Raw genomic sequence first — 25,258 nt, 5'->3', positions numbered from 1 at the left:
ACCATCTAGAAGTAAAGTAATTCTGAATTTAAAAGGACAATATCAGTTTGAACGTGTGATGTATCTCCTAGCTATAACCACAGAGACCAATGTAATAACAATGAGTACCCAGCCTGTACTCTCTAAATACCATTTTCAACTAAAAGAGACTGGGGTTCCTAAGAGAAATGGTTGATTTCAGGTATAAAGCAAGAAATGTGTCCAAATTACCCAGAAACCAAACCAAAAAGGCTTTTTACAACATTAAATGAAATAATGGATCTAGGCAGTAATCATCTGTGATTGCTAATCTCAGAAAAAGCAAGACAAGCAGACATTTTGTGCTTCTTGATGGAAATACCTACTACAATGGGTGAAATATTCTGGGTCAAGAATAAATAAATATTCGAAGTCTGGTAAAAGCCTATAGATCCAACTACTAATTTACAGGACACCACAGGGAAAGAGAAGATAATGGGGCAAATGACACCATGGAGATGCAATCAGCAAAATACAGATTGTGAGAATCTCTGTAAGACCATAAATTTAGTTTATCAACAAATAAATTGTAAGGGGCAAGGAGAGGAAAGGAAAAGAAACATAAGAACAAAATCAACTAATTAGAATGTAGGGTCCTTAGTCCCTGATTTGTAGCAAAGTTATGGATAGGCAAGGAAATTGAAACACTGACTCAATATGGGATAATTTTAGAAATTTCTGTTGTTTTAGTTGTGATACTGGCATTGTGAATATATTTTTCAGAAGAGTCCTCAACTTTTAAAATTCCATATTGAGTAATGATGGAAATTATATGTGATTCGGGATTTGCTTTTAATCAATCTAGTAGTGTTAGCGGTGGTGGGTGGGGGTTAGTAGGAGAGCAGGGAATGGATGGATATGGTTGAAACAAGACTGGCCAGGAGTTAATGGTTGTAGAAGTTGGGTTAGGGCACACAGAGATCCACTGTACTAGTCTCTACTTCTTTGCACATTTTAATCCCTAAGGAAAAAAAGTTTTAAAACACCCATAGCAAATCTGTATTAGCCTGGCCTCTCCTCAGCTGCACACAAGAGTTTTAGATCACTATTCCTTGACATCTAAGGGCTTCTGGAAACTCAGCCTTAATGTATATAAAATACAACTCAAATACCATAAGTTCCATTAAAATAATAACAACAACAAGAGCAATAAAGCCCATTTTCTATTCATGTTTCCCATCTCAGTAATTTTTGGAGCATACACCCAATTGCTCAACCCAGAAACCTGGGTGGAAGCCTTGATTCTTCCCTCTTCCAAACCTCTTCATACAGTCCATTACCATGACTTATTAGTTCTACCTCCAGAGATTATTAAAATGAATCCAAATCCAACTCCTCTGCCCCCTTCATAATCTAGGCTACCATCATCTCTCATAAAGACTACTGCCACCTATACATTGGTTGTGGTGGACAGAGAAGTACAGCAATAAAAATAATAAAAAATGCTCTCGTTATCCATCCCTGGCCAGAAGACATGACAAGCTCACTGCCCTGACATTCTTCACACTGGAGGTGGCTGGTGTTAAGAGTCTATGCTGTGATCTCCACTAGTTTCTGATTTGTCCAGTGTTGGATTCACATCACTAGTTTCTTGATTTCCGTAAACAAAGACACACACACTGAATCAGATGTCAAATGTAATCTGAGCAAACAAGATGAGCACTTTTGTGGTTGCATAACTTAACAAGGGTGGAGGGTGCCTACAGTGTCTAGTCCTGGCTCCTCTCCATCAGAACAGACCTTCATCAGTCAGGTTTTATATTCTGAGGAGCAAAAAACCTAGTACTATGGTTTCAACTGCTTTATCTCACTTAAAGGAAATTTCATTTAATTAACACCAGATGTGAAAAATATTTATGGCCTGATTTCATGAACCAGCAAAACAATTATCTACTTTCTTTATTCAAAAGAGCATATTAAAAATCCAAACTTATTCGACATCTCAACGTGTACAATTAGTACGATTACAATTTTTTTCATTTTTCAAGAGAAATAATCATAACTATTCATTAGGAAATTTCTTGCATAAAGAATTAAGTAAAATCATGAGCCGTTCACCTATAAAGGGTCATCAGAGGATAGTGAGAAGTCGTCTAATTCTTAGGACACAGGACTGAAATCCCATTCGACCATCACCAGGTCCATGCATTTAGACAAGTTATGTAAAAGCTCTCTGCCTCTACTCCCTCATTTGGAAAGTGAAAATAATAATAAAACAATACACAGGTTTATAGTGAGGATTAAATGAACTAATAAAAGTAGAACACTTCCAGCAGTGCCTGTGATCTTGTGAGCACTCAGTTAGTGCAAGCTATTATTAGTAGCAGAACAACCCCAAGAATATTTAAGACATTTATTAGAGAACAAACATGACAGTCCATAAACCATCGGTGTTATTGTCAAAGACAAAATAATTGACTGGACGCAAGGTCTGATACGGTACAGCACTTCATGTGTTACTAAGTTTCCAGACTGGAGGTTTTACATAATTGGGAGTGGTTCGGACTTCTTGTCAGAGTGGAACTTCATATTGTCTACCTATCTCAACAGCAGATACAAAAGACCCCCTACCCGAAGACATGATTTGGGGATTTCAGAAGTAGATAAAGATATCATAGCTTATATCCCTACAGGGACATGAATTCCCCTGCTAGGCCACTCTGATGACGAAGTGAAACGTGCAGAAGCACTCTGCATGGCTCCTGATACATAGCAGGTATAGAATACAATGATGCATCTCCATTTTCCCATACAGTTCCACTTCTCAAAGCACCAGTGCATAAAGGAGCTTGAAGAGCCACCTGCCAACAGTTTTCAAAATACGTTCTGTGGCCCACTTCTCCTCTACTGCCTCAACCTCCACTTTGGCCCTCCCCTGTGCCAGCAAAGATTTCAAAGTTTACTTAGCTGGGGGAAAACTGTGTCTTTATGGGTAGGATAGAGTTTACAATATTCAGAAGCATATTAAATGAAGTGGGGAAGGAAGCTGTTTCAGTTTTAAGTTATCTGTTTATCTCTTGGCTCCCAGCTTTGTTCCCTGCCCCTCCCTCTCTGTGCTGCAGTTCCGGGAAGCACATTTACAAGTCTGTCTTGCCTAAGGGAAGAGCTGCTGGAAACTGGAGCATAGCAAGAGGGGAGAAACCAGAATGTTCTCACTTCCTTCAGTGACATCTCCTTTAGGGGTTCCATCTCCACGATGATTCCCCGCCCATTGGAAAGAGCCTTCCTTTCATGACCCCATCTCTTGAAGACAGCTCCAGAATGGGTCCAGCTCTTGCTGACTGGCCCCGGGCTGTGGAAGTGCCACTTGGTGGTGGCAGCACTTTCTTTTATAGCTAATCTTTGCAATACTCCACAGTCCCCGAACATCTCTCAGCTCTTCTACAACTTGTGCTACCAAATCCATATATTACAGTCTCCCTATTTGTTCTATTTTACTATTAGAACCCTATAACGCCATGAGTATTCCTCAATGTATGTAACTCTGAAAAAGGTTTGTATTGTAAAAGCTGTTTCCATCCTTACTGGGGATATAGTCTGAGATTTTGGGGAGTGTCCGAGCCACTCAAAAGGCAAAGCAGATTTGGACAGGTCAGATATTTTGAAAATACATATACCTTTACATATATATTATAGATATATAATACAATACATCTTTACATACACACACACAAACACACATATACATATATATACATATAAATCTATACACACACACACACATACATATATATATATACTGCTTTTCTCCCTTGATGAAATTAAAAAGTTGCTCAATAGATTCCACCCCACTTTGTCCTAGGAAGTCAGAACCTTCATCTCATTTCAAATGATGGCTTTTCCCAAAGGAAGTGTCTCCTTTCAGGATATCATAATAAGCTAATGGACTGAGTGATCAATGTTGTGTGCGGTGGAACATTAGAAATGTGCCATAAAATATGGAAAACAATTTAGCCACTCTCTAACGCAGGCAATTCTTGTAAAAACTATACATGAAAAACATGTACCCAACCATTTTTTTCATGCCTTATGACAAGATTAGATGCAATAAAAACCTTGTCTTAGCAAATCAGCACGTTAGAGGATGCTGTCAGCAATAACTTTGCAAAGACATGTCCATTACCAAAGAGGGGCATTATCCTAAATTTACTCTCATTGAAGATTGATGTCTGCTGTAAGCCACCATCTGTCTCTAGATTCTGTGGTATTATAATGCTGTCACTCCGCACAGTGGGAGCAGTTTGTGGCTTCGTGTTTTCTTTCCACTTTCTATCGTTTCGAAGTGGGAGATGGACAAGCAATTGTCAGAACAAAACAACAAAGTATGACTGACCATGTGACATGTAAGGATCAAGTCCAAACAAACTACATCTTTTCTCCATAAGTAAGATGAGCAATGCATAAAATGAACTGTTTGAATGGGATTACCTAAGAGTGACTTATCCCAGGGATTATCAGCTATTTTGAGGCAAGAAAGTATATTTCAGCACACTTGGTCAATTTCACAAATTCCCCAAACTAAATACCTCCGTGACACTTTTACCAAGCAAGTAATTTTCTTGATTTGGGTATCTTTTTTTTAAGGGTAAAATAATAGATGTCCTTTGTCCCAGTGCTGCTCATCTACTGAATAGAACAGCTTTTCTATTTTTTTATTCCTCTCCGTTATCAGGAATAAATGTCTGATTTTTCAGTTCCAATAAATATTTACTTATAAATTACATATAAATTATATATTTAGACATACTACTACACTCTATACACTGTAAAATTATACAATATAAATATAAAGTGATGGTATCAAAATAAATGTACAAATGACTTCAATTATTTTGACCTGCATTCCTTAAGTCATTTCCACCAGACCACTGGACGAGAGCTCATTGCAGTGAGGCTACATTGAGAGTTCAGTTTTGATGCCAAAGTTCCACTTAAATCTTGTCTTTTGGAAGTACCCTTGCCAGATAAAATACTGAACACCAAGTTAAATGCTGATGGGATATACTTATACTAAAAAATTATTCATTATTTATTGTAACATAAATTTAACTGGGCATCCAGAATTGTTTGTTGACTAAATCTACCAATTCATCTAATGGTCTGAGGATCCACTTAATACTTTTCCTGCTTCATCCTGTCTATGTTTCTCTCCAACTTCCTCACCAGGTATGTGGTTACTGTTTACTAGCACAGAACTGACAGGTATAAAGCCATGTATTTTGCTATGATTTCTTTAAATGATATGCAGTAGGTTCTATGTTTTCAGGTTTATCCTACATGGTATCTGTCTAAACAGGACAGCATAAAGCCAGTCTTTGTATTTCATTTAATGGGTTGTGTGCATGTACATGTAGTGGTGACTGAGTAGGTTCAGTCATCAATCATTTATTTAATGCCTAGTATTTTTTAGGCATGGGGCCCAGGACTTGTGGTATTAGGAAGCAAAAGACGGTTCCATTTCTCTCAGAGCAAATGCCAAGATCCTAAAAATGATCTGTGTGGCCTTACATGGCGGGCCCTGTGGTAGCTGTGAAAATGTACCTCACAGCTCTGAGGATATAACATTCTTCCCCAAATTCCCCATTGCCCATTCCCTCATTTCTTTCAGACCTTATTCTCAAATGCCTTTTGTGTGGTGTGGCAGAGGGAGGGAAGGGGAGCTTTCAACTGGCCAACTTCTAAAATTATACTTCTTCCTAAACTTATTATCTCTCTTTATGACTTTATTTTTCTCTTTAGCATTGACCGTTAACATGCTCCATGGTTCACTTATTCACATTACTGTCTTTCTACCCTATGAGGATACAAATTCCGTGAGGATAGGGTTTTTGTTTGTTTTGTTCATAGCTAAGAACTGTGCCTGGAACAGAGTAAATTCCCAATAAATACTTGTTAAATAAGTGAATCTCTAGTCTCAAGAAGTTAAAAGTCTCATGGGGAGATTTAAACCAGTGAGATATCTTACTCTAACCTCTTGGGGATGGGAGCGTAGAAACAGAAGGTGAGGCGATACTTGTGCTGAATCATAATAGTTCAATTTGTCTTAGGTATCCCTATGCAGGCAGACCTGCCTGCCATGGTCAGCAAACAGACCACAAAGGAGCCAAAGGCAGCTAGGGAGTGTCAGGAGTAGAAGAATGACAGGCATGGGGGGGTGGCGGAGGGGTAGGGAAGACTAGGGGAGAGTTTTTCCAAAGAGGAGATAAGAACAAATTGCCTACTAAACAGACTGATGTAGAACTAGTCTAGGTCTTACAGATGCTGAAAGTATTAACAGCTAATAATAATAATAACAATAATAATAAATTTTATATTATATTATTATATTATTTATTTAATGACTACTGTGTTCCAGGTTTATTGCTTTATACATGTATCATGTAAGATAGATAAATCATGTAGATAAAATCAATTTATAGGTAAGGAAATTGAAACTTGGACAACCTTAAGACAAAAGCTTCCAAATCAGTGGTAAAAGGATTAAGATTCTTTTCTTAATCCTTCCTTCTTCCACCCCACCTCTCACCTTGAAATGTGGAAGCCACAGATACGTAACATACCTGATTGGACACTATGCCCCTTGAAGGCCACAAACCACTATCATATCTAACATCTAAGATATTTTTCAGACTACAGGGCAATGTTCACCCCTTTGGAGGTGATATAGTCTTTGTTAACAATACATGGTCTAGGGAAATACATGTTTCTCATAGTTGACTTTCTAAACCTAAACACATCTTAAGAATATAAAGTCATCTTAGCTACTAATCATTGTTACAGGGCAAAAGACTGAAGTCAGGAGTCCTGAGCTCTTGTCCTGGCTGTGCCTCTAACAAGCTACGTAATCTCAAATAATTTATAGTTTCTGGTCTTCGGTTACCTTAATTCTAAAACAAGAAGCGACAGTAAATTAATTTCAAAATTCCTTCCAGTTGAGGGGCACCTGGGTGGCTCAGTGGGTTAAAGCCTCTGCCTTCAGCTCAGGTCATGATCTCAGGGTCCTGGGATCGAGTTCCACATCAGGCTCTCTGCTCAGCAGGGAGACTGCTTCCCCCCTCTCTCTCTGCCTGCCTTTCTGCCTACTTGTGAGTTCTCTCTCTGTCTACTTGTGAGTTCTCTCTCTGTCAAATAAATTAAAAAAAAAAATTCCTTCCAGTTGAGAAACTTCATGAACTTATGTAATGAACTCTGCTTGTTGGCTATTTTTCTCATTTGCTTTTGGAAGCTATATAGCTCATGGTGTTAAGATAATATGAATGGTTTCATTTGCTGGTGAAAGATATATCATACTTTACTCTTTTATGTGACCTGCATTTGCCTTGTAGGACAGCAATAGTGGACTTCCATAGATGTCTTGGTGATTATCATAAACTCTTACTACCTCGAGAGCTTCTGCAGTCTCATCCATAAAGGACTGAATGATATGGCAATATCAGAGAGACAGATTTCTTTCAGAGTTTGTCATGAGAAGTACAAATATTCATGGGATTTAGCTGTGGCACTACATGAACTAAAATGAAATAATGAATTTTCACTGTGTTCCATAGCTTTAAGTTAGACATGACCTCCGAATCACATTTAACAGAGTGCAATCATAGGTCACAAATCACAATGGTTTCAGTAATGTTCTCTTCCATCAAGGAAAGCTGATTTAATCAAATTTGATTTTATATGGTGCTCAGAATTTAGAGAACTTTAGAAAGTCACTGTAAGTTACAAAAATCAATTAAAATATGGGAATATTAGAGTTTGGAGTATTTCACAAAAATTAAAAAAAAAATTTTTTTAAGATTTTATTTATTTATTTGACAGACAGAGATCACGGCAGGCAGAGAGGCAGGCAGAGAGAGGGGGAAGCAGGCTCCCTGCTGAGCAGAGAGCTTGATTCGGGGCTCGATCCCAGGACCCTGGGATCATGACCTGAGCCGAATGCAGAGGCTTTAACCCACTGAGCCACCCAGGCGCCCCCTTTTCACAAAATTTTAACATGCACATATATGCATGAGTTTTATTTGTATACATTGTATAACATACAACTATATTTCAGATATAGCTCAGGTCCTGAAAATTGCAAGAACTAAATGATTAGAGAGCACGAATCACCCGGGCACTTGTGAAAGCACCAGGGCCCTCCTTTATTCAAGTGAACTCTGTTAGAAATTCTGTATAATGATGAATTACTTTTGCATTATGAATAATTCTCTTTATTTCATTTATTTGTTTCAAAAATTTGCATTCTGCGGCATTAGTTGTTGAAGAGTGGGATTCATGTTTATATTTTTCCAGTTGTTTCTAACTCCACCATTCTCTTCTTTATTCCCTGCTCCAGCAGGAAGGGCCAATAGTTTTTCACAGTATTCCTTGGAGTGAATTTAGGTTTTGTAGACTATTCAGAGCAACATATCCATGAAACAAAGAAATCTTTATTTTAAAAATATGGACTATTACATACTTGCATAGTAACAGTCTCTGTCTCTTTATTGTGTCTTAGCAAAGACCCCTATCTCATCAAGGGTGAGAGGGGAAGGAATTAAGAGCACGTAAGGCATTAGATCATTCTGTAACATGAGTACAAAATGATACTCAAAATAAGACTGTAGTATTTGGGATTTTAAAAAAAATTATACCACATTATTAATATGTTCTGCTCATTGCAGAAAAATTAATAGATTACTACATCTTTTAATAGTCTATTATATGTCACTCCCATTCTGCATAGCTGAATTTGGGAAGGAGGGTTATGAGTTATTTAAATGTGACATAAGGACAAAACATTTCCTAGAAGATTCTTCTTAAACACAAAGAGATTAGACTGGATACACACATGCATCCATTAGATAGTATCAAGTATTTGTTTTATTTTATATATTAGTGTCCATCAAACCTTAACCTGTGCCTACTTTTGGAAATCTGTCAACTACTAGAGTTATTTCAAATTCATAAAACAATACGCTAAACAGCACCTTCATGGCTTGTAAAAATTAATGCAAAACAGATTGATTATAAAAATCCAGTAAAACAGTTTGGCAGAGAAAGGATGGCACAAGATTGTGTGGTTGTTTGGAAAGGAGTAAGGCGAAGGGGAGGCTTTATTTAATTTGTTTTATTTTATGTGGTATAAGGTAGGCTTGAGCAAATTCGTAAAGGAATTGGTACAGTAGAGGGAAGGCAATTAGGTATTCAAGTGAGAAACAAGTAATATTTGGATCAAATCTCTTTACTAACTTGGATGGAGATAAAATCAAGGTTCAAGTGGAAGGCTGATCTTGAAAGGAGGATTCCGAAAGAGGAGAGAGCTAGATAGTGAAGAAAGGGATTTTGAATAGATTTTCCCAATAATGAGCTGGTCTTGAATGTAAAGGCTCATATTCTGCATAATCACCTAAGTGCTAAAGTAGGATCTATTGCCAGAAGCTATGGGACACAGATTTCAATGAATCCCAAGGAAGCTTTCCCAGGCAATATGATCTGTCCATGAATATAAAGAGTGATCTCAGGATGTACTGGGTTCCAATCTTTGCCCCCCTGTCTGGGAAACCTACTTGGCAGATGGCTGCACAGAAGATACAAAAATGGAATGAGGAAGGAACATGCCCAGCTGCATGAATGAAAGATTTCAGCTACTAGTGGAGACATTCAGAAGGCCCTGTTAAGTGGCATCTAGTCTTCTTGTGATGACATTCTTCAGTCATTTGGAAAAAGGAGCCAGAAAGTAAGTAGAATGAGGTACTTTAGTTAGAGGAATGACCAAGTGGGTACAGTAGCAATTGGGAGGGAAAATAATAAAGTAGAAAATGATGGCCTGGAAGAACCCAGTTGGAAGAGTTAAAAGACCAGATGTTTCAAGGACAATAAGATCAGTGGAAATTGCCTCTCTAAAAGATCTTTGTCCTCCTGCAACTTGCAAGTCCTGCTCCAGACCAGTTAGTTATTCCTTTGCCTATCTAACTAGATGTCCCAGAACGTAGGTGGTAAATTCATCCAAAAAGAGCCTGGAATGACTTTCTGGTCATAAACCAAGTCAATTTACATTTTATTTTTAGGAACAAGGCTTTAGGGACAATGATCTCATACTACTATCATTTGTAGTGTCAATAAATTAAAAAGATATACTCCCTCTTGTTCAAGAAAACCTTGCTACATTCCTTGATAGGTTCTTTGTTTCTCGTACTTCGCAAGTCAAACAAAAATCTCAAAACAAAACAAAAACCCAACAATCTAAAATTACTGCTAAACTAAGGGGGGCAGTTATGTAACACTTAAATTATAAATACACTTTGAACTACCTCTGAGTTTAAGCTCCTTTCCAACTGCCCTCATCCCTAATTTTTCCCTTTAACACAAACTTATTAAGTTGGAATTAGAAGAAAACGATAAAAATGAATTTGTGTTGATTTTTTTCATCATTGATGACCATTAAAAAGCATTTTGCATTGCAACTGAAGGCAAAAAGCCATGAAACAATATGGTCAGGAGGCAGTTCCGAGAACATTTCACCAGCACAAAAAGTACATCAAGGACTTTCATGAGAAGACTGTATTCCTCAAAACAGTAGCCTGCTGAGCTTGAGATGTTATGTGGAGACAAAACTCAAGAAAAGACAGACTCTCATTCCTTACATCATTAGTGAGAATTTAGGTAGTATTTATTTATACACCTAAGTGAGCTAGACTTTTACTCCTACGGCAATAAAATTTGATCTTATATAGAACCCAATCAGTCAACTTTTGCAAATAAAATGCTGTGGTCCATGAGACCCAAAGCTGTAGATAAATCATGCACCCTATAATATATGACCTGTGCATCTGTAGGCTTATAGATGTCAATAGTCACTTTTAAAACGAATGCTTTAGAGGTTGGATGAGATAAGAGGAAACCCGATTTGTGTAATAGCAATGTACTAGCTTGTCAGCACACCCTCGACCCATGATTTATAAAACATGAGAGTAGGGAGGCGGGATGCTGTTAATATGTCTTGAAGAGTTACAGAGATAAGCATGCATTTGAAACACAAGGTGCCAGGATTTTACCAAGACTACAAAATCATGGTCTTTCCCTCAGAAAATATACATGCCTGCATAAGAATATGAACATTCTGTAGTAAAAATGAACAGCTGTCTCAGGGGCATTGAGTTGTCACCCTTGCTGAGCACCTCTGGTTCTTTTCGTCTCGTCAATAAGCTGTTAATCCAATAAAAATAAGAGACTGCTACTTACCTGATCAACTCAATAATAGGAATTTTCTGTGTCCCTGAGGTAATGGAGGATTTGGGTGGAAGAGGAAGACACAGAAAGGAAGGGATGGTGCATCCAGGTGACTTTTGTTCTCACCACATTTATCTGGCAAAACCAAGTGTCAACCTTATTAATATTTGTTTATATTCAATCATTGCCATAGCGATTTAAGGGAAGGTGCTTCCTACAGTAAGAGTACACTCTGATAATTTGTCCAGGTGAAGCACTTTACTTCTTTGACTAGATAATAAGTCCTCCAAGGCTGAACATCTAATTGTGCATTTCTCCCTATGGTCTAATATAGTCTTGTTTGTAAAAATAAAATTGCTTGAAAAACTCTTGTAAATAAGAGGAGAGTCAAGATGGCGGAGAAGTAGCAGGCTGAGACTATTTCGGGTAGCGGGAGATCAGCTAAATAGCTTATCTAAAGATTGCAAACACCTACAAATCCAACGGGAGATTGAAGAGAAGAAGAACAGCAATTCCAGAAACAGAAAATCAACCACTTTCTGCAAGGTAGGACTGGCGGAGAAGTGAATCCAAAGCGACGGGAAGATAGACCGCGGGGGGAGGGGCCGGCTCCCAGCGAGCGGCAGAGCAATGGAGCAAAATCAGGACTTTTAAAAGTCTGTTCCGCTGAGGGACATCGCTCCAGAGGCTTAACTGGGGTGAAGCCCAGGCGGGGTCAGCGTGGCCTCAGCTCCCGCAGGGTCGCAGAATGATCGGGGGTGTCTGAGTGTTGCAGAGCTTACCGGTATTAGAACGGGGAAGCCGGCTACAGAGACAGAGCCAAGGAGTGACTCTCAGCTCGGGGTTGCCTTGAACCGGTCGCAGGCTCGGTCAGCTCGGAGCGCGGCCGGAGGCCAGGGTGACGGGAGTCATTGGGCGCTGTTCTCTGAGGGCAAACTGAGGAGTGGGGCCCCGGGCTCTTGGCTCCTCCGGGCTGGAGACCGGGAGGCCGCCATCTTTATTCCCGTCCTCCGGACTCTACGGAAAGCGCTCAGGGAACAAAAGCTCCCGAAAACAAACCCGAGCGGATGACTCAGCGTGGCCCCGGGTAAGGGCGGTGCAACTCCGCCTGGGGCAAAGACGCTTGAGAATCACTACAACGGGCCCCTCCCCCAGAAGATCAATGGGAAACCCAGCCAGGACCAAGTTCACCTACCTAGGAGAGGGCGGAATTCCAGAGGAGAAGAAAGCAAAGCACGGAACTCATGGCTTTCTCCCCATGATTTTTTAGCCTTGCAGTTAATTTAATTTTTTTTTCTTTTGCAATTTTTTTTTCTTTTTCTCTTCTTCTGCTAAATTTTTTATAACTTCTACCGTTTTCTTTTTTTAACGTTTTTTAAATAGTTTATCTAATATATATATATTTTTCCTCTTTTTATATTTTTTCTTTATAGGCTTTCTTTTTTTTAATAGTTTCTTTTTTTTTTTTTATTCTTTCTTTCTGAACCACTTTTTATCCCCTTTCTCCCCCCTCACAATTCGGAATCTCTTCTGATTTAGCTAAAGCATATTTTCCTGGGTTGTTGCCACCCTTTTAGTATTTTACTTGCTTCTTCATAAACTCTTATCTGGACAAAATGACAAGGCAGAAAAATTCACAACAAAAAAAAGAACAAGAGGCAGTACCAAAGGCTAGGGACCTAATCAATACAGACATTGGTAATATGTCAGATCTAGAGTTCAGAATGACGATTCTCAAGGTTCTAGCCTGGCTTGAAAAAGGCATGGAAGATATTAAAGCAACCCTCTCGGGAGATATAAAAGCCCTCTCTGGAGAAATAAAAGAACTAAAATCGAACCAAGTTGAAATCAAAAAAGCTATTAATGAGGTGCAATCAAAAATGGAGGCTCTCACTGCTAGGATAAATGAGGCAGAAGAAAGAATTAGCGATATAGAAGACCAAATGACAGAGAATAAAGAAGCTGAGCAAAAGAGGGACAAACAGCTACTGGACCACAAGGGGAGAATTCGAGAGATAAGTGACACCATAAGACGAAACAACATTAGAATAATTGGGATTCCAGAAGAAGAGGAAACAGAGAGGGGAGCAGAAGGTATATTGGAGAGAATTATTGGAGAGAATTTCCCCAATATGGCAAAGGGAACAAGCATCAAAATCCAGGAGGTTCAGAGAACCCCCCTCAAAATCAATAAGAATAGGTCCACACCCCGTCACCTAATAGTAAAATTGACAAGTCTTAGTGACAAAGAAAAGATCCTGAAAGCAGCCCGGGAAAGGAGTCTGTAACGTACAATGGTAAAATATTAGATTGGCAGCAGACTTATCCACAGAGACCTGGCAGGCCAGAAAGAGCTGGCATGATATATTCAGAGTACTAAATGAGAAAAACATGCAGCCAAGAATACTATATCCAGCTAGGCTATCATTGAAAATAGACGGAGAGATTAAAAGCTTCCAGGACAAACAAAAACTGAAAGAATTTGCAAATACCAAACCAGCTCTACAGGAAATATTGAAAGGGGTCCTCTAAGCAAAGAGAGACCCTCAAAGTAGTAGATCAGAAAGAAACAGAGACAATATACAATAACAGTCACCTTACAGGCAATACAATGGCACTAAATTCATATCTCTCAATACTTACCCTGAATGTTAATGGGCTAAATGCCCCAATCAAAAGACACAGGGTATCAGAATGGATAAAAAAACAAAACCCATCTATATGTTGCCTACAAGAAACTCATCTTAAACCCGAAGACATCTCCAGGTTTAAAGTGAGGGGGTGGAAAAGAATTTACCATGCTAATGGACATCAGAAGAAAGCAGGAGTGGCAATCCTTATATCAGATCAATTAGATTTTAAGCCAAAGATTATAATAAGAGATGAGGAAGGACACTATATCATACTCAAAGGAACTGTCCAACAAGAAGATCTAACAATTTTAAATATCTATGCCCCTAACATGGGAGCAGCCAACTATATAAACCAATTAATAACAAAATCAAAGAAACACATCGACAAGAATACAATAATAGTAGGGGATTTTAACACTCCCCTCACTGAAATGGACAGATCATCCAAGCAAAAGATCAACAAGGAAATCAAGGCCTTAAATGACACACTGGACCAGATGGACATCACAGATATATTCAGAACATTTCATCCCAAAGCAACAGAATACACATTCTTCTCTAGTGCACATGGAACATTCTCCAGAATAGATCACATTCTTGGTCCTAAATCAAGTCTCAACCGGTATCAAAAGATTGGGATCATTCCCTGCATATTTTCAGACCACAATGCTCTAAAGCTAGAACTCAATCACAGGAGGAAATTTGGAAAGAACCCAAATACATGGAGACTAAACAGCATCTTTCTAAAGAATGAATGGGTCAACCAGGAAATTAAAGAAGAATTGAAAAAATTTATGGAAACAAATGATAATGAAAACACAACGGTTCAGAATCTGTGGGACACAACAAAGGCAGTCCTGAGAGGAAAATATATAGCGGTACAAGCCTTTCTCAAGAAACAAGAAAGATCTCAGGTACACAACCTAACCCTACACCTAAAGGAGCTGGAGAAAGAACAAGAAAGAAACCCTAAACCCAGCAGGAGAAGAGAAATCATAAAGATTAGAGCAGAAATCAATGAAATAGAAACCAAAAAAACAATAGAACAAATCAACGAAACTAGGAGCTGGTTCTTTGAAAGAATTAATAAGATTGATAAACCCCTGGCCAGACTTATCAAAAAGAAAAGAGAAAGGAACCAAATAAATAAAATCATGAATGAAAGAGGAGAGATCACAACGAACACCAAAGAAATACAGACAATTATAAGAACATACTATGAGCAACTCTACGCCAACAAATTTGACAATCTGGAAGAAATGGATGCATTCCTAGAGACATATAAACTACCACAACTGAACCAGGAAGAAATAGAAAGCCTGAACAGACCCATAACCAGTAAGGAGATTGAAACAGTCATCAAAAATCTCCAAACAAACAAAAGCCCAGGGCCAGACGGCTTCCCGGGGTAATTCTACCAAACATTTAAAGAAGAACTAATTCCTATTCTCCTGAAACTGTTCCAAAAAATAGAAATAGAAGGAAAACTTCCAAACTCATTTTATGAGGCCAGCATCACCTTGATCCCAAAACCAGACAAGGATCCCAACAAAAAAGAGAACTACAGACCAATATCCTTGATGAACACAGATGCAAAAATTCTCGCCAAAATACTAGCCAATAGGATTCAACGGTACATTAAAAGGATTATTCACCACGACCAAGTGGGATTTATTCCAGGGCTGCAAGGTTGGTTCAACATCCGCAAATCAATCAATGTGATACAACACATTAATAAAAGAAAGAACAAGAACCATATGATACTCTCCATAGATGCTGAAAAAGCATTTGAAAAAGTACAGCATCCCTTCCTGATCAAAACTCTTCCAAGTGTAGGGATAGACGGCACATACCTCAATATTATCAAAGCCATCTATGAAAAACCCACCGCAAATATCATTCTCAATGGAGAAAAACTGAAAGCTTTTCCGCTAAGGTCAGGAACACGGCAGGGATGTCCGTTATCACCACTGCTATTCAACATAGTACTAGAAGTCCTAGCCTCAGCAATCAGACAACAAAAAGAAATTAAAGGCATCCAAATCGGCAAAGAAGAAGTCAAACTATCACTCTTCGCAGATGATATGATACTCTATGTGGAAAACCCAAAAGACTCCACTCCAAAACTGCTAGAACTTGTCCAGGAATTCAGTAAAGTGTCAGGGTATAAAATCAATGCACAGAAATCAGTTGCATTTCTCTACACCAACAACAAGACAGAAGAAAGAGAAATTAAGGAGTCCATCCCATTTACAATTGCACCCAAAACTATAAGATACCTAGGAATAAACCTAACCAAAGAGACTAAGAATTATACTCAGAAAACTGTAAAGTACTCATGAAAGAAATTGAGGAAGACACAAAGAAATGGAAAAATGTTCCATGCTCCTGTATTGGAAGAATAAATATTGTGAAAATGTCTATGCTACCTAAAGCAATCTACACATTTAATGCAATTCCTATCAACGTACCATCCATTTTTTTTTTTCAAAGAAATGGAACAAATAATCCTAAAATCTATATGGAACCAGAAAAGACCTCGAATAGCCTAAGGAATATTGAAAAAGAAAGCCACAGTTGGTGGCATCACAATTCCGGACTTCAAGCTCTATTACAAAGCTGTCATCATCAAGACAGCATGGTACTGGCACAAAAACAGACACATAGATCAATGGAACAGAATAGAGAGCCCAGAAATGGACCCTCAACTCTATGGTCAACTAATCTTCGACAAAGCAGGAAAGAATGTCCAATGGAAAAAAGACAGCCTCTTCAATAAATGGTGTTGGGAAAATTGGACAGCCACATGCAGAAAAATGAAATTGGATCATTTCCTTACACCACACACGAAAATAGACTCAAAATGGATGAAGGATCTCAATGTGAGAAAGGAATCCATCAAAATCCTCGAGGAGAACACAGGCAGCAACCTCTTCGACCTCAGCCGCAGCAACATCTTCCTAGGAACATCACCAAAGGCAAGGGAAGCAAGGGCAAAAATGAACTTTTGGGATTTTATCAAGATCAAAAGCTTTTGCACAGCAAAGGAAACAGTGAACAAAACCAAAAGACAACTGACAGAATGGGAGAAGATATTTGCAAATGACATATCAGATAAAGGGCTAGTGTCCAAAATCTATAAAGAACTTAGCAAACTCAACACCCAAAGAATAATCCAATCAAGAAATGGGCAGAGGACATGAACAGACATTTCTCCAAAGAAGACATCCAGATGCCAACAGATACATGAAAAAGTGCTCCATATCACTCGGCATCAGGGAAATACAAATCAAAACCACCATGAGATATCACCTCACACCAGTCAGAATGGCTAAAATTAACAAGTCAGGAAATGACAGATGCTGGCGAGGATGCGGAGAAAGGGGAACCCTCCTACACTGTTGGTGGGAATGCAAGCTGGTGCAACCACTCTGGAAAACAGCATGGAGGTTCCTCAAAATGTTGAAAATAGAACTACCCTATGACCCTGCAATTGCACTGCTGGGTATTTACCCTAAAGATACAAACGTAGTGATCCGAAGGGGCACGTGCATCCGAATGTTTATAGCAGCAATGTCTACAATAGCCAAACTATGGAAAGAACCTAGATGTCCATCTACAGACGAATGGATAAAGAAGAAGTGGTATATATACACAATGGAATACTATGCAGCCATCAAAAGAAATGAAATCTTGCCATTTGCAACGACGTGGATGGAACTAGAGGGTATCATGCTTAGCGAAATAAGTCAATTGGAGAAAGACAACTATCATATGATCTCCCTGATATGAGGTAGAGGAGATGCAACATGGGGGGTTGAGGGGGTAGGAGAAGAGTAAATGAAACAAGATGGGATTGGGAGGGAGACAAACCATAAGTGACTCTTAATCTCACAAAACAAACTGAGGGTTGATGGGGGGAGGGGGTTGGGAGAGGGGGTAGGGTTATGGATATTGGGGAGGGTATGTGCTATGGTGAGTGTTGTGAAGTGTGTAAACCTGGCGATTCGCAGACCTGTACCCCTGGGGATAAAAATATATGTTTATAAAGCTGTAAAAAAAAAAAAAAAAAAAAAACTCTTGTAAATAAGAATGGGAAACCTGCGAAGCTAAACTCTTCCTCCAGATCACTCTAGCTCTTTGGTGTCATGTTTTAGTAAAAGCAAATAGTCAGCTTTTCATTTTGAACAATTCAGATGAATTCTTTAGTTTCTTAAAAGGGCTGCTTTATTAAATCCACACATAACCTGTGAACCAAATTTTCAAAAGCTCGCTATCCTGCTAGTATGCTCCCTAGCCTAGCGGGTATGACCGTCACAAGTGAAAAACACCATTAAGGATCATTATATCTGACAGTGTAGAACCGCACACTTACTACTGAGATGACTCTTTTGAGCTTTTCTTTATGCTGTACCTTCAAGGCCATCTCTCTGCAGTCCATTAGGAAATGTGGCTCCAGAAACCTTGGTATTTACTTTGCAGGTACAAGATCTTGCAAGTATGTGCAGAAAGCCCACAGCACAGGTAAATCAGACTGATGTTTATTAATGAGAAAGTGTTTTCCTCATCTGACTTAGCACAGAGCCGCAGTTCTAATACATGGTGTACTTTTGCACACATGTAGACTTATTCTCCTTTAGAATGAATGATTTTCAAAATTCCCTCAGAATTTTTCCAATATGAAGGGCAGGTTGCACTACCGTCTTATTCCTGGATTAAGCCGAGTCATGGGAATTAGCCACTCGTTAGAAAACTTCAGTACGCTGTTTTTAATGTGTAACAGTCTGCATATTTTCTTCCTATATTATGTATATAACATCATTCCATGATTAACTTAGTTTAAGATGATTCACATATAAAACCATGACTAATTACCTCTTTGAGACCAGGCTATTTTGGGGTAATGAAATTGTTCTGAACTTGAATTTTGGTGAAGTCTGAACAATTTTTTAAGACTTTACTAAAAATCATTGAGTTGTATAATTTAAATGGCAAATTTAATGGTTATGTAAATTTTATCTCAGTAAAATTTTTTTCTTAAAGCCATTTGGCATTATTTCCTATTTGAATTTGATATGAATTAGGTTTTCCAAGCAGATTTTATGCTGGGCTAAAATCCATGCCTGTTTATAGATGGTCAGTAAGTGGCTCCTATAACTGAGTTTTCTTTCACATACCTGATCTTACACAGTTCGGGGATTTCCACTGAACACCCTCCAGAAAAACCAAGTAAGTTCATGAGTTATCTGAAGCAACTCATGTATCATGGAGAATAAATTAAAAGTTTTCAAATGAACTCTATATAGCTTTAGTGATGAGCAGTCTTTCCCTATTTTAACTGTAAACCCACAGAAGAAAATGAGGGGGAATATTAGGGTTTTAAAGGAAAGAGTACGGGTCATGCTGTGTATTAAGATATACAACCACCTATGCAAGAATGGACCTAGATCAACAAGGAGACTCCAGTGAGTTGGCAGACCACCTATGGCTCATAGAGAAACATCTGGACAGTAGGTGATCATGAGTAGGGTCCTGCCACAGGCAATAAGTGGTCAGTGTTAGGGTAGGCCGCAACTTTGGGCTCAAAGCAGTACTCTGGGTATTCTGGAAAGAAACTCAAAAACTAACAAGATAGGCTACTGACCAAGAGATATGGGCACAGAAGAAAAAAATGGGAAGCCATTCCAAGTGGATTCAACACTACTTAGAGGCTGACTAAAAAGCACAGTGGCAGAGCCCAGGTTCTAATACTGAGGTAGAAGGTTAAAGTGAGCTAATCCACAGGCTGCCTGAAGTGGATTTGCCTGAGAGACTTACCTAGACTCCTTAAATTTTCCTTGATTTGTTTCAGAACTGGGACTGGGGATTCAGGTAGGGGCTCAGTGGCCCCAGCTGTAGGGAATAGAGAGCTTTAACGCAGGGAGCCCAACACATCATTACAGGGTGGGTAACTGGGGGGTGCAACCACTCATTCATAGACCAGTGAAATATTTAGGCTGATTAAGACTTGTTCGTTTCTCTGCCCTCCCCCTTGGGCAGAAACTGCATCTTGACTCTTCTCTCTCCTCTCTTCTTATACCTGCATTGTGGAATTTGGAGAGGATAGTTTCTTTTTTTTTAAAGATTTTATTTATTTAACAGAGAGAGGGAGATCACATGTAGGCAGAGAGAGAGGGGGGAAGCAGGCTCCCCACTGAGCAGAGAGCCCGATGTGGGGCTCGATCCCAGGACCCTGGGATCATGACCCAAGCTGAAGGCAGAGGCTTAACACACTGAGCCACCCAGGTGCCCCTGGAGAGGATACTTTCTAAGATTGATCTGCCTACAGGAAAATTTGGGTTTGGGGCCACTTGTTGTAACACCCACCTGAATATGCTACGTTGAGATAATTGGAAAGGAACTTTCTACAACATGGTGTTGATATTTATGTCTAAAATCTAAATTTTCAACTGATGAATCACTGAATGCTACACTAGACACTAATGATGTTAAATATGTAAATATGTAAATATGCTGTCTAACTGAATTTAAACAAAAAAGAAAACAAAGAATAAAACCTAAATCTTAAAATTAAGAAAGCCATAACATGGAGCAAATCGTTTTGTCAATTTATAGACTAAATTTTTAAAAATCATCAATCTGTCTCCTTCTCTCTGCTCACAAACCTAGGCAAGATGCTGCTAATGAACTTCAGCCCAGTACCGCTTTTCAATCAGCCCTCTTCACGCCCACAAACCCACAGAATCTCATGCTTTTAATCATATTAACATGATAACTTCAATAGTTTACCATCCTACCAAAGAAAACACAGAGAAAACTAAAATAACAGCAGAATGAAAATGCTACTTATTTATAGCCCGTGAGTCCCCCAAACCAGAATGAAAATACGTACGGTGAGTGTCCAAAAACAATTCTGCAAGTCAATACAATAAATCAGGCGCAGATGTCACAAACACAATAAATCAATTGAAGCTGCCAAACCACTTTTCTCAACCTAGTGGATTTAATTAAAACCACCACTCAGTTCATGAGAGGCCTTCTAATAGAGAAGATAATATCACTCAGGCTCAGCCGTCCACCCAAACCGGATGTGGGAGACGCAGTATGGTAAATTTTCATCTCCAGGCCTGTTGAACATGGCAGAGCTCACTGCACATGTGCAACAATGCACTGCAGCCCCCTGTAGATGCTCTTCTCAGCCTCCCAAAGCACTCACTGAGAATGCCATCAATCAGCCTTTGCCATTGGACCACAGTAAGTGCCACATGGATGCTGCAGGAATACTGACTGTCTGGTCCTTGATTTTGTGTTAAAAATACAGAACCGTCCCTGAAAACTGGACTAACATATTTAATCAAATGTGTAAGACAAGGGGTGACTCACTCGGTGCTTGGTGTTTTAGATTCTTCAGTAAATTTTCCTAAGACAACCCAACGATAGCTCATTGTCTACAAAGATCTGTTCCCAAACAGCCAGTAAATGCTACTCCAGAGGAAGAAAGGAGGGGGGGAAAATATGAAACACTCACGAGCAATTATGAATTCACGAGGCTGACACAAAGGGCACAGGTTTCCAGGCATCCTCTAGGACTGGAGGTTAGGAATCTTGTTGGCCCTTAAATAGAAAAGATTCCTTGAGTTTAGTACAGAAAAGACACAGAGACACCCAACCAAGAGGTTGTTTTAACTTGAAGGATCACAATATTTATCAGGAACAATCTCTAAACTCAGCAGAAAACTTCCTGGCATTTTCCTTGTGTATACTTGGCTCCATTTTATAAAGACGGAACAGACTATGTTTGGCATTTTTGCCTTGAGTTATTGACATGTTTTAAATTATGCTGTTTTATGTCCATTCGTAATAGAGCAGAAATCTGCTACAAACGATCTTTATTAACAGACCGCCTCAGGTGCTGAGACTCTCGATTTAACAATGTCTCCAAACAGACAGGCAGGGAGCTTGTTAATAGGCTTTTCCAACCCTTTGGCTTCTGTGAGACGTAAGTGGATTATGGAGGTTTGTTTGTCAGGCTATCTTTTTACATCACTGTCTGAATAATTGCCACAAAGGTCTATTGCTTTGGCCTAATTAACAAAATGTACAAAATCCTGAACATAGAACTTTTATTGATGAGAAATCTCTATGGGAAGCTTTTGAACCCCCATGACTTCTGGCCCCAGACAGATGCTCTTCATGACATTACACACTGGACCACAGCCTGTTAATATAACAAGGACTTCTCTTAGCACTTTGGGCTGTTCAGAAAGTGCCACAAGAAATCACCTTTATTGGTTATGGTTTAAAAATCAATATCCTTGGGATGAGACAAATTCTTATGTAAATGTCACCATTTGTTTACTAAAACAATACTATCTGTTCCATTTTGTTTTTCATAAAAATGGATCCTTGAAGAGGTGGTTGCAATTATAAAAAATATATGGTTAAGAAGCAAAGTCAGTTTCATCTGAATGAGGAGAAAAAGGATAAAACATGAAGGAAAAGTCAGAAACATGGAGTAAACAAGGGTTAATTTATTTTTTAATCGGTTTTCATTAAATAATTATTTCAACAAATACTTCATGGCTTGTGTTTCAGAGGGTAGTTTTAGGCACTAAGACTAAACTGGAAGCAAGCAGACAGTATCCCTGCTCTTGTGGAACTTTTAATATCGAGGGTAACAGAGACCTTGTATTGAGGCTCAACAACTATATCCACCTTAGATTACACTTTTCTCAAAAAGAAAAAGTAAAAATCCCATAAGATAAAAAAAAAATCTCTTTGATGAGACAGGAAGTTAGATTGGCCATGGAATATTAATTAATTACAACATTTTAGGTAATACTCAGTAGGGACATATTGAAAAAGATGCTACAGACATTTGGGGGAGTTTGAGAAGACGAAGAACCCAGTGTTAACGAAGTTCAACTTAAAATGGAAAGCATGGGGTGCCTGGGTGTCTCAGTGGGTTAAAGCCTCTGCCTTCGGCTCAGGTCATGATCTCAGGGTCCTGGGATGGAGCCCTGCATCAGGCTCTCTACTCAGCAGGGAGCCTGCTTCCCCCTCTCTCTCTGCCTGCTGCTCTGCCTACTTGTGATCTCGCTCTCCCTATCAAATAAATAAAATCTTTTTTTTTTTTTTAAAGATTTTATTTATTTATTTGACAGAGAGAGATCACAAGCAGGCAGAGAGGCAGGCAGAGAGAGAGGAGGAAGCAGGCTCCCTGCTGAGCAGAGAGCCCGATGCGGGGCTTGATCCCAGGACCCTGAGACCATGACCTGAGCCGAAGGCAGCGGCTTAACCCACTGAGCCACCCAGGCGCCCCTCAAATAAATAAAATCTTAAGAAAAAAAATGGAAAGCAGGACAAATAAAAAATTTCTTAATGTACCTATACATACAAATATGTTAGAAAGTTTTGACTATAGTTATGTTTTTTTTTTAATCAGTCAAGTAACTAAGTATTAATTGCACAGCAACTAAGAGATTAAATTCAAACATCTGAATGATCTTTGGCTGGGAACTCAGCTGGAGTAACATACATTGTGTTAAATTAATTCAGCAAGCTTCAAGACCCTGGGAGTAAATTACATTTTTTTTTTCTTTTTGTATTCCTAATGCAAAAGGGGCAGCAGGAGCCCTTTTTTCCCCTTTTAATCTGTAGATAATATCTTGTCTAATCTTGGGAATACATGTTGCATTTTGGAGAAAAATTTATCCTGGACAAGTTTCCATATGTGGTTATAAGCATATGCACACGGGCACTTGTCAACATGAAACTGAACTGAACACATATGAGATGAGCATCTGTCATGCATGCATTGGCCTCTCTGCTCAATGCTAATATTAAGATGAATATCATAGCAGCTATCTTCAAATATAACAAAACTAACATTACAATAGTGGAGTACCAATAGGTTAGGCAGGCCAAGATCAACATGCTGAACAGAATATGACAGCTTGAAAATTCTTCAGGTGAGGATATATAATGCCAAGAAAAGGCAATCTTTACTGTACCAGCAGCTTCTTCCAAAAGCCACTAGGAAACTGAAACAAAAGCAGAGACTTTTTTTTTTTTTTTTTTTTAGATCAACAGCAATAATAATAGCAACACCAATAATAGAAACTATAATTTGGGCACCTGGGTGGCTCAGTCGGTTAAGCACCTGACTCTTGATTTTGGCTCAGGTCATGATCTCAAGGTCATGAGATCAAGCTCCAAATCGTGCTTGGCCCTGGTGTGGACCTTGCTTAAGTCTCACTCTCTCTCGGGGCTCCTGGGTGGCTCAGTCGGTTAAGCTGCTGCCTTTGGCTCAGGTCGTGATCTCAGGGTCTTGAGATCACGTCACACATTGGGCTCCCTGCTCAGCGGGGAGCCTGCTTCTCTCTCTGCCTCTGCCTGCCATTCTGCCTCCTTGCGCCCATTCTCTCTCTTTCTCTCTCATTCTGACAAATAAATCAATAAATAAAATCTAAAAAAAAAAAGGGGGGGTCTCTTTCTCTCTCCCTCTGCCCATTCCCTCTACTCTCTCTCACTCTGAAAAAACAGAAAACAAAAAAAAACAAATAAACTATAATTTATTAAGAACTTACCTTGTTCCCCATTTATTTTGTTCATGGTTTATATTCATGAATGTCATTAATCTTAACACCACAAAAGTAGGTATTGCTATCACTTCTACTTCACATGTGAGGACACAGACCGCAGCAAATTGCGCAAGATCACAAAGTTAAGAAGAGGTAGAGTCAGTATTTAAAGGTAGAACCAACTCCGTAGCCCATTCCTTGATCCAAGCCCTAAATCTGCCAGGGCCTTGATCTCGCACAGGCATTTTTATAACTGTGGAGTGGGGGAGGCAGCGATTCGTCACTCTGACCTCCCAGTTGTTTTCCCTGTGTTTTGCAAGAGATCATGTTTAAGGTAAACTGGCTATCACGTGCCTAGACACCAGTGATTTACAATTACTTCTTTATTAAGGAAACGTTCAGTGTGTGAGTGGTCTCTCTCTGAAAAAATGCCAACAAAGAGGCCTTGTCAGTTTTTTGGCAGAGGCACATCTAAACACATAAAAACAAGTTTAAACACTATCATTTATGCATAATTCTTTCTTGGCATCATCTCTCACTTGCCCAATTTGCAGCCAGAAAACACTTATTTCTACTTTTCTTACTCTAGAAATAATCCAGCCTTAAGTGGATCTAATTCCTCCCCAGAAAAGAAACAGCCCTGTCAGGACGTGGCTGTGTGCACTGTGTTTGAGACATCAAGGTTCCCATTTACTGCACAGCTGCAGGGACTCTGCAAAAGCGGGTGCTAAGCCAGAGCTCTGGACCCACTGAGATCTGTAGTCTGGAATGATCAACACACAGCTGCCTGTGGTGAGGGCCATGGGCATAAGAGATGGC

The sequence above is a fragment of the Lutra lutra genome, chromosome 5, assembly GCF_902655055.1.
Source record: "Lutra lutra chromosome 5, mLutLut1.2, whole genome shotgun sequence".
NCBI lineage: Eukaryota > Metazoa > Chordata > Mammalia > Carnivora > Mustelidae > Lutra > Lutra lutra.
The sequence above is the reverse complement of the archived record's forward strand: the minus strand, read 5'-3'. Positions refer to the sequence as shown.